Raw genomic sequence first — 7788 nt, forward strand, 5'->3', positions numbered from 1 at the left:
CTTCTCTGAAAGACCCCAAGGTAGGGGAGAGCACCACCTCCCTTGGAAGCCCATTCCAAATTTTGGTCACCCTTACCGTGAAGAAGTTTTTCCTGATATCTAGCCTAAATCGGCATGCTCTCAGTTTGTGACCATTGTTCCTTGTTAGCCCCAGGAGGTGCCCTGGTGAACAGAGCACCTGCAATCCCTTGCTGCGTCCCCCTAATGAATTTCTGGGTGGCCACAGGATCATCTCTCGGCCTTCTCTTGCGGAGGCTGAAGAGGTCCAGGTCCCTCAGTCTCCCCTCATAGGGCTTGTCCTGTAAGCCCCTAACCATACAAGTGGCCCTCCTCTAGATCCTCTCAAATCTATCAACATCCTTCTTGAAGTATGGCACCCAAAACTGGGTGCAGTACTCAAACTGCAGTCTGACCAATGCTGCACAGAGGGGAAGCATCACCTCCTTGGATCTATTTGTCATGCATCTCCTGATGCATGATAAAGTGCGGTTATCTTTGCTGATGAGTTCATCACACTGACGACTCATGTTCCTCTTGGAGTCCACTATAACTCCAAGACCCCTTTCTGCTTCTGTGCTGCTGAGAGAGGGTCATTTCCTAGCCAGTAGGTGTGCTGGATATTTTTTCACTTGACGTGCACCACTCTGCACTTGTCCTTGTTGTACTGAATCCTACTGTATACTGACCACTCTTCTAACCTGCCCAGGTCTGCCTGCAATCATTCCCTACCCTCCAGAGTGTGCGCTTCACCCCACAATTTAGTATCACCTGCAAACTTGGACAGAGTACACTTCACACCCTCGTCCAAGTCACTGATGAAGCCATTGAAGAGTACAGGTCGAAAGACTGAACCCTGTGGGACCCCACTACCCACATCCTTCCATGTTGATACCGACCTGTCTACTACCTCTCTCTGGGTACAACCACTAAGCTGATTTGCCACCCACCGGACCATGTAAACATCTATGTTGCAGCCTCTTAATTTATTTATGAGAATAGGATGGCATACCATATTGAAGGCCTTGAATATTGAAGGCCTTGATAAAGTCCAAGAAGACAACATCCACCTCTGCTCCTGTGTCAAAGCATTTTGTGGTAAAATGTCATAAAACCAGATTGGTCAGGCATGATCTACCTGCTACAAGTCCATGCTGGTTTCCCTGCTGCATTATTTTTCCCACTGGACTCCCATGAATATCCTTCATAATCTTTTCAAAGACCTTTCCAAGGATGGAGGTGAGACTGACTGGCCTACAATTACTCAGCTCCTCCTTCCTCTCCTTGAAAATAAGGACCACATTGGCCCTTTTCCTGTCCTCTAGGACCTGACCCAAGTGCTCAAATAACCGTGCCAGTGGTTGTGCTATGACACCAGCTAATTCCTTCAGTACTCTTGGATGCAGCTCAGGTGGGCCTGCTGACCTGAACACATCCAGTCCATCCAAGCAACTCTGCACCAAGTCAGCGTCCACAGCTGGCGGGCTGTTGTCTCTCTGATGCCCATCTAAGAACCCCTTAGGAGATGTATCTTGAGCCCTGTTCAGGAACACTGGCCCTGGTGCCCTTCTGCTCCCCCTCCCCCAGATGTGCTGTTGGCTGCACCTGCTATGACAACAGTGCCTGGCGGGGGGGGGGGGCGGGGAGCACCGATTTACTTGCCCCCCAGATACATGGATGGACGCAGCACTGCACTGCCCCTGCTGTGACAGACTGGAGTGGGGAGGAGGTGACAATTATGGGACACTTTGGCACTCCCTCACAGTCAGTGCGTGGTGCTAGTCCCCTCCTCCCGCTGTCACTCCAAGTTACATTACTGGCTTCCCTAATAGCTTACCATTATCCTGATATTTGTTACATTTTACGCAATGCATCTTTCCTGGGTGTCTGTAACTGATATGTAAATGCTGAATGTATTCCAGGCTTACCCAAGATGTTTGTACATAGCTCATCACTATTCCTTATCCTTTGGTCTCTCCAGGCCCATGGTCATCTTCCTGGTCTGTACAGTCATCTGTGCCCTCACCGCATTTGACTCAATCATCCCCACCTACTGCAACACTGTCATCTATGACTATGAAGGACTTGTGATCATAACCACAATGGTAATGCAGTTCCCTATCTTATATAGATCTTATATATCTATATATATCTTATATAGACTCAAGAAATCTATGGGCCAACGAGAGGCAAAGTGCTGCTTGACCTGGTACTGGCTACAGGGGACAACCTAATCGGCGACCTAGTGATTGATGGGAAGTTGGGTGACAGCGACCACGAGCTGATCACCTTCACCATCCGCCGTAAAGCTGGCAAGTCAGTCAGCAACACAGAAGTCCTTCACTTCAGAAAAGCCGACTTTGATAAGCTCAAGAGGCTAGTCAGTCAGGCCCTCAGGGACCATGACCCCAGGGAGATGGGAGTTCAAGAAGAGTGGTTGCTTCTCAAGGAAGCGATTCTCAGTGCACAAGCTAAATCTATTCCAACACGGAGGAAAGGCAGCAAGAAGGCACAGCAGCCCCCCTGGCTCTCCAGAGACCTAGCGGACCTCCTGCGGCTAAAAAGGAAAGCCTACAAAGGATGGAGGACGGGATTCACCTCCAAGGAGGATTACTCCGCGCTGGTCCGGTCCTGCAGGGACCAAACCAGGAAAGCCAAGACTGTAACTGAACTCCAACTAGCTTCAGGCATCAAGGACAACAAAAAGTCCTTTTTCAGATATGTGGGGAGCCAGAGGAAAAGCAAGGGCAATGTTGGACCCCTGCTAAACCAGATGGGGCAACTGACAACTGACGCCCAGGAAAAAGCCAACCTATTAAATAGGTACTTTGTGTCAGTCTTTCATCAGTCACAAGGGATGCCCATGCCTGCTATGGGACAGGGAGATCCGGGTGATGGGGATCCCCTACCCTCCATAAATGCTGACCTCGTGAAGGAACACCTTGAGAAGCTGGATACCTTCAAGTCAGCCGGCTCTGACAATCTGCACCCCAGGGTACTCAAGGAGCTGGCAAGCGTCATAGCCCAGCCCCTGGCACGGACCTTTGAAAACTCCTGGCGCTCTGGTGTAGTGCCCGAAGACTGGAAGAAGGCCAATGTGGTGCCGATCTTCAAGAAAGGGAGGAGAGTGGATCCGGTGAACTACAGGCCCATTAGCCTGACTTCTATCCTGGGGAAGATCTTAGAAAAGTTTATTAAGGAGGCCATCCTTGAGGGACTGGCCCAGGCTAACATCCTAAGGGATAGCCAGCAGGGGTTTGTTGCGGGTAGGTCTTGTTTGACCAATCTCATTTCCTTCCATGACCAGGTGACCTATCACCTGGACAAGGGAGAAGAGATTGATGTCATATATCTTGACTTCAAAAAAGCCTTTGACCTGGTATCCCATGATCACCTCTTGGCCAAACTGGCCAGTTGTGGCCTTGGCTCCACCACGATCCGCTGGCCGGGAAACTGGCTCCGTGGGTCGGACCCAGAGAGTTGTAATTGATGGCAGTCACTCATCGTGGTGCCCTGTGACCAGTGGGGTCCCTCAAGGCTCTGTCCTGGGACCCATCCTGTTCAATATCTTCATTAATGATGTGGACATTGGAGTCAGGAGTGGACTGGCCAAGTTCGCCGATGACACCAAACTTTGGGGCAAAGCATCCACGCCAGAAGATAGGCGGGTGATCCAGGCTGACCTGGACAAGCTCAGCAAATGGGCGGACGAGAACCTGATGGTGTTTAACACCGAAAAATGCAAGGTTCTCCACCTTGGGAGGAAAAACCTGCAGCACCCTTATAGGCTCGGCAGTGCTACGTTGGTTAGCACTACAGAAGAAAGAGACTTGGGGGTCATCATTGACCACAAGATGAACATGAGCCTGCAATGCGATGCTGCGGCTAGTAAAGCGACCGAAACGCTGGCGTGCATCCATAGATGCTTCTCGAGCAAATCCCGGGACGTCATTCTCCCCTTGTACTCGGCCTTGGTGAGGCCGCAGCTGGAGTACTGCGTCCAGTTTTGGGCTCCACAATTCAAAAAGGATGTGGAGAAGCTTGAGAGAGTCCAGAGGAGAGCCACGCGCATGATCAGAGGTCAGGAAAACAGACCTTACAACAACAGGCTGAGAGCCACAGGACTCTTTAGCCTGGAAAAGCGTAGGCTCAGGGGTGATCTGATGGCCATCTATAAGTTTATCAGGGGTAACCACCAGGATCTGGGGGAACGTCTGTTCACCAGAGCATCCCAAGGGATGACGAGGTCGAACGGTCACAAACTCCTGCAAGACCGTTTCAGGCTGGACATAAGGAAGAATTTCTTTACTGTCTGAGCCCCCAAGGTCTGGAACAGTCTGCCAGCGGAGGTGGTTCAAGCACCTACATTGAACACCTTCAAGAGTAAATTGGATGCTTATCTTGCTGGGATCCTATGACCCCAGCTGACTTCCTGCCCTTTGGGCAGGGGGCTGGACTTGATGATCTTCCAAGGTCCCTTCCAGCCCTAATGTCTGTGAAATCTATGAAATCTATAATACCTTACTGGTTATGGCACTCACCCAAGAAATGTGGGGGGGAGGAGGGGGCAGCGGGAGGCTGAGTTTTAGGCCCTCCTCAGCCTAAGGTGGTTTAAACCCACATCTCCCTTTTCCTAGGAGAGTGCTTTAATTGCCAGGCTAACCAAGAGCCTGAGCTGATAGACTCTGCAGTCCTATTGAAGCTGGGCCAGTAAGCTGCCATAAATACAAGTCATAGGGTCAGAAAAAGAGCAAACAAGTGAACTTAACATCAACCTTGTGGTTAGAGCACTTAGCTGGGAGTGAGAAGCCTGATTCTGGTCCATGCTGTCTAAATTACAGTATTACTGGTGATTACCAGGGATCCTGGTTTTCTCTGATTTAAAAAAATCCCCAATTTTCAGTTTAAAAAAAAAAGAAGTAACCCCAAATCCATATTTTTCCATGATTAAAATGAAACATTACGATGTGTGTGTGTGTGTGTGTGTGTGTGTGTGTGTGTGTATATCTCTTAGTGGTGGCTTATTTTAATCATGGAAAAATGTGGATTGGGGTTACTTTTTTTAAGTGAAAATTGGGGATTTTTTTTAAATCAGAGAAAACCAGGATCCTTGGTGATTACAATGATTGTCTGACATATAATGTATAAGCAGCCCAGGAAGCACACACCCAGTTCTCACCCCTTCTACCTCCTCCAAACCTTTTTTTTCACTATGCAGGTGAATCACTGATGCACCTTGTTCTGGACTCAGAGCTGTTGGTCCTCATTGGGCCTCCTTGTAGCCCTGTCCCTAGGCGGTGGAAAGCTGAGGCTAAAGGGGCTTAACCCTTCCAAACACGAGGCAGTGGGTAGGGCTGCAAGGCAGCTGCAGCAGGGGTGGGGAGGGCCACGTATGCAGCTAGGATCGCAGCCCAGTGTGTGGATCACACAGGCAAGTATCCATCTATTCTGTAAAGGGGAAGGGCCTGGGGGGAGGAAGAGAGGGGAGATTGAGGCCCCAGCAGTGAGGGAGGGAGAGGGGCAGGGGGTGAGGTAAATGGGGCCCTAGCAGGCCATGTGGTGGGACGATTGGAGCCCAGGCAGCTCATTCAGGGGTGCGGGGGGGTCCTGCTGCTGTGCACACCCCACACCCCCCCAATTATGGGGGACCATCACTTTTTCTCTCCCACGTACTTCCTGATCTAAGTGCCACTGATGCCTTTCTGGGTTTTGTCCTAAGCGACATGCTCCAAGTCACCCAGGGAGGTTGTGGCAGAGCATGAAATGAGGCACCCCCAGTCTTCTGCTTTCCAGGCAAAGGTCTGATCCACAGAGCCCTGCTTCGTCTTATCCAAGGGTTCCCAATTTAAGGGCTATGACACCATTTTGGATGATGGCACCTCTGGATTGTTATGAATCTCTCTAATTCAGTTACAGGAACCAGGTGCAGACCAGAAGTGAGATCTCTGTGGTTGAAGATTGAGAGCTGCTGCTCCAGGTTTTGAAAATGTGGTGAACACGGAGAATCCAGAGTGTGGTGACAGGACAGTTCCTCATCTGGTACCATCCAGATGGCCTTAATAATAGTGTGTAAATCACTACCCATACTCAAAGCGAGGTCATGCCACTGGTATGGTAGTGCAGGTGGGGTCGCTGAATATAGGATCCTCTGTTCGGGTCAAGGAGAATATGTCAGACAAGTGCTCAGGATTCAAAGGGAATGCCAGCAGCTGGCACACAGGAGCTGCAAAGGCAGCACTGGTTGCTTGGATGAGAGCATGTGCTCTCCCTACCTGCCTGTAGAGACTCTCTTGATTTTACTTCAGATCTCTGCTTGGAAGAATTGGACCAAATGCAAACAGGGCTAATGACACCACCCCACAATCTCCACCACTGCCAATCCAGCTGCTTGGACACCACAAAGCCTAATGGGCCCCATGCTCTGCCCCTGTCTCCTGTCTCAGCTGCCTCCCAGGACCCAGGGAAAGTGTGGGAGCCGGAAAAGGAAAAGGAAAAGGGAAGCCTCGGCTGCCGCCTTAGAGGCTCTGGAAGCAGCTTCCACAACAGGCAAGAGGAAGAACGGGAAGGAAGCCTGGAGCACTGCCTGCGAGCCAAAGCATGTATATACCCACAGGGACCCACTTGTGCCAGCCTCTCTGAGGCCTGATGCTGTGTGCACACGCATCATTGCTGTTCTGGCAGCTTCTTATTCAAATGGCCTGGTGGTTTCTGCACAAACCTCTAGCCTGGTCCCCAAAGTGATTCCCTGACAGCAAGACCCCTTTGACTACGCATCGGGGTACTAAAGAGGATGAGGAGGGGCTGGAAGCTGCTCCACATGCCCCCAGGGCAAGGGCCAAGGGTACCACATCCCAGTGCAGGAAGATGGCAGAGGCTTGGCACTAGAGGGCATGATGGGGCAAGAAAGTGATACTTGCTCTCTGCAGCCCATGGCTCTGTACCCAGGTCCCACACGGAGGGCTGGACACCCCAAGCCTACCAAGGTAGAGAGTGGCAGGAGAGAACTGTGAGCCTGGGATCTGGCCGGCTCCCAGCCAGCTGCTGTCACCTCGGCCCTCACCTCCCACCAAGCAGGAACATATTCTTCCCCCTGGAAGGGACTCTGCTGCCCCTGCCAGCTGCTGCCGGACTCTTCTTCAGGCTCCCAGAGGGAAGCCAGAGAAGCAAAGCAAACAGCAACTGTTTTCAAGCCTGGGTAAAAGCTGGGGCTGAGTCCAGAAGGTGGGGAGTCAGTAGCTGCCGCACACGGCAAACTCCAAAGGAGAGGGAGATTGCAGTGTTTACAGGTGGGTTCTGGGACAGGCCTGGAAGAGCAGACTGCAGGGAGACTGCAGGGGTCCTTGCTATAAATCTGGGCTAAATCCTCTCTGTCTAAGTCAAACAGCAAAGATAAGCCAACACGCTGGTCCTGCTTTTCTGATGTCCTTTGCTAGCTCTACTGATGAAGCCCCTTCCCATCCACTTTTGTGAGCAGGGTGTGGTTTCCTGACTAATACAGCACCTGACTCCAGTGCCATGGAAAAAGAGAATGCATAGGAGCCCCTTCCTCCCCCCCATCCCCAACCCTGCATGAGTCCCCGAGACGTGAGATGCGACTTCCTTCTTTGGGCCAGCTCCTTCCCCCAGTGACCTCCTCATCCCCCTCCCCGTCCCCAGGGAGGAAGGAAAGGCTGCAAGATGCCTACAAGCTTCCAGGAGAGGAAATGGGAGAGGAAGTTCTGGGAGTGGCTGTCCACTGATCCACAGGGCTTTTGTTTTATCTGTGTTACCAGGGATGCACATACTGGGAGC

Source organism: Crocodylus siamensis, chromosome 4 (assembly GCF_052110815.1).
Source record: "Crocodylus siamensis isolate JL-2025a chromosome 4, ASM5211081v1, whole genome shotgun sequence".
In the NCBI taxonomy this organism is placed as follows: domain Eukaryota; kingdom Metazoa; phylum Chordata; order Crocodylia; family Crocodylidae; genus Crocodylus; species Crocodylus siamensis.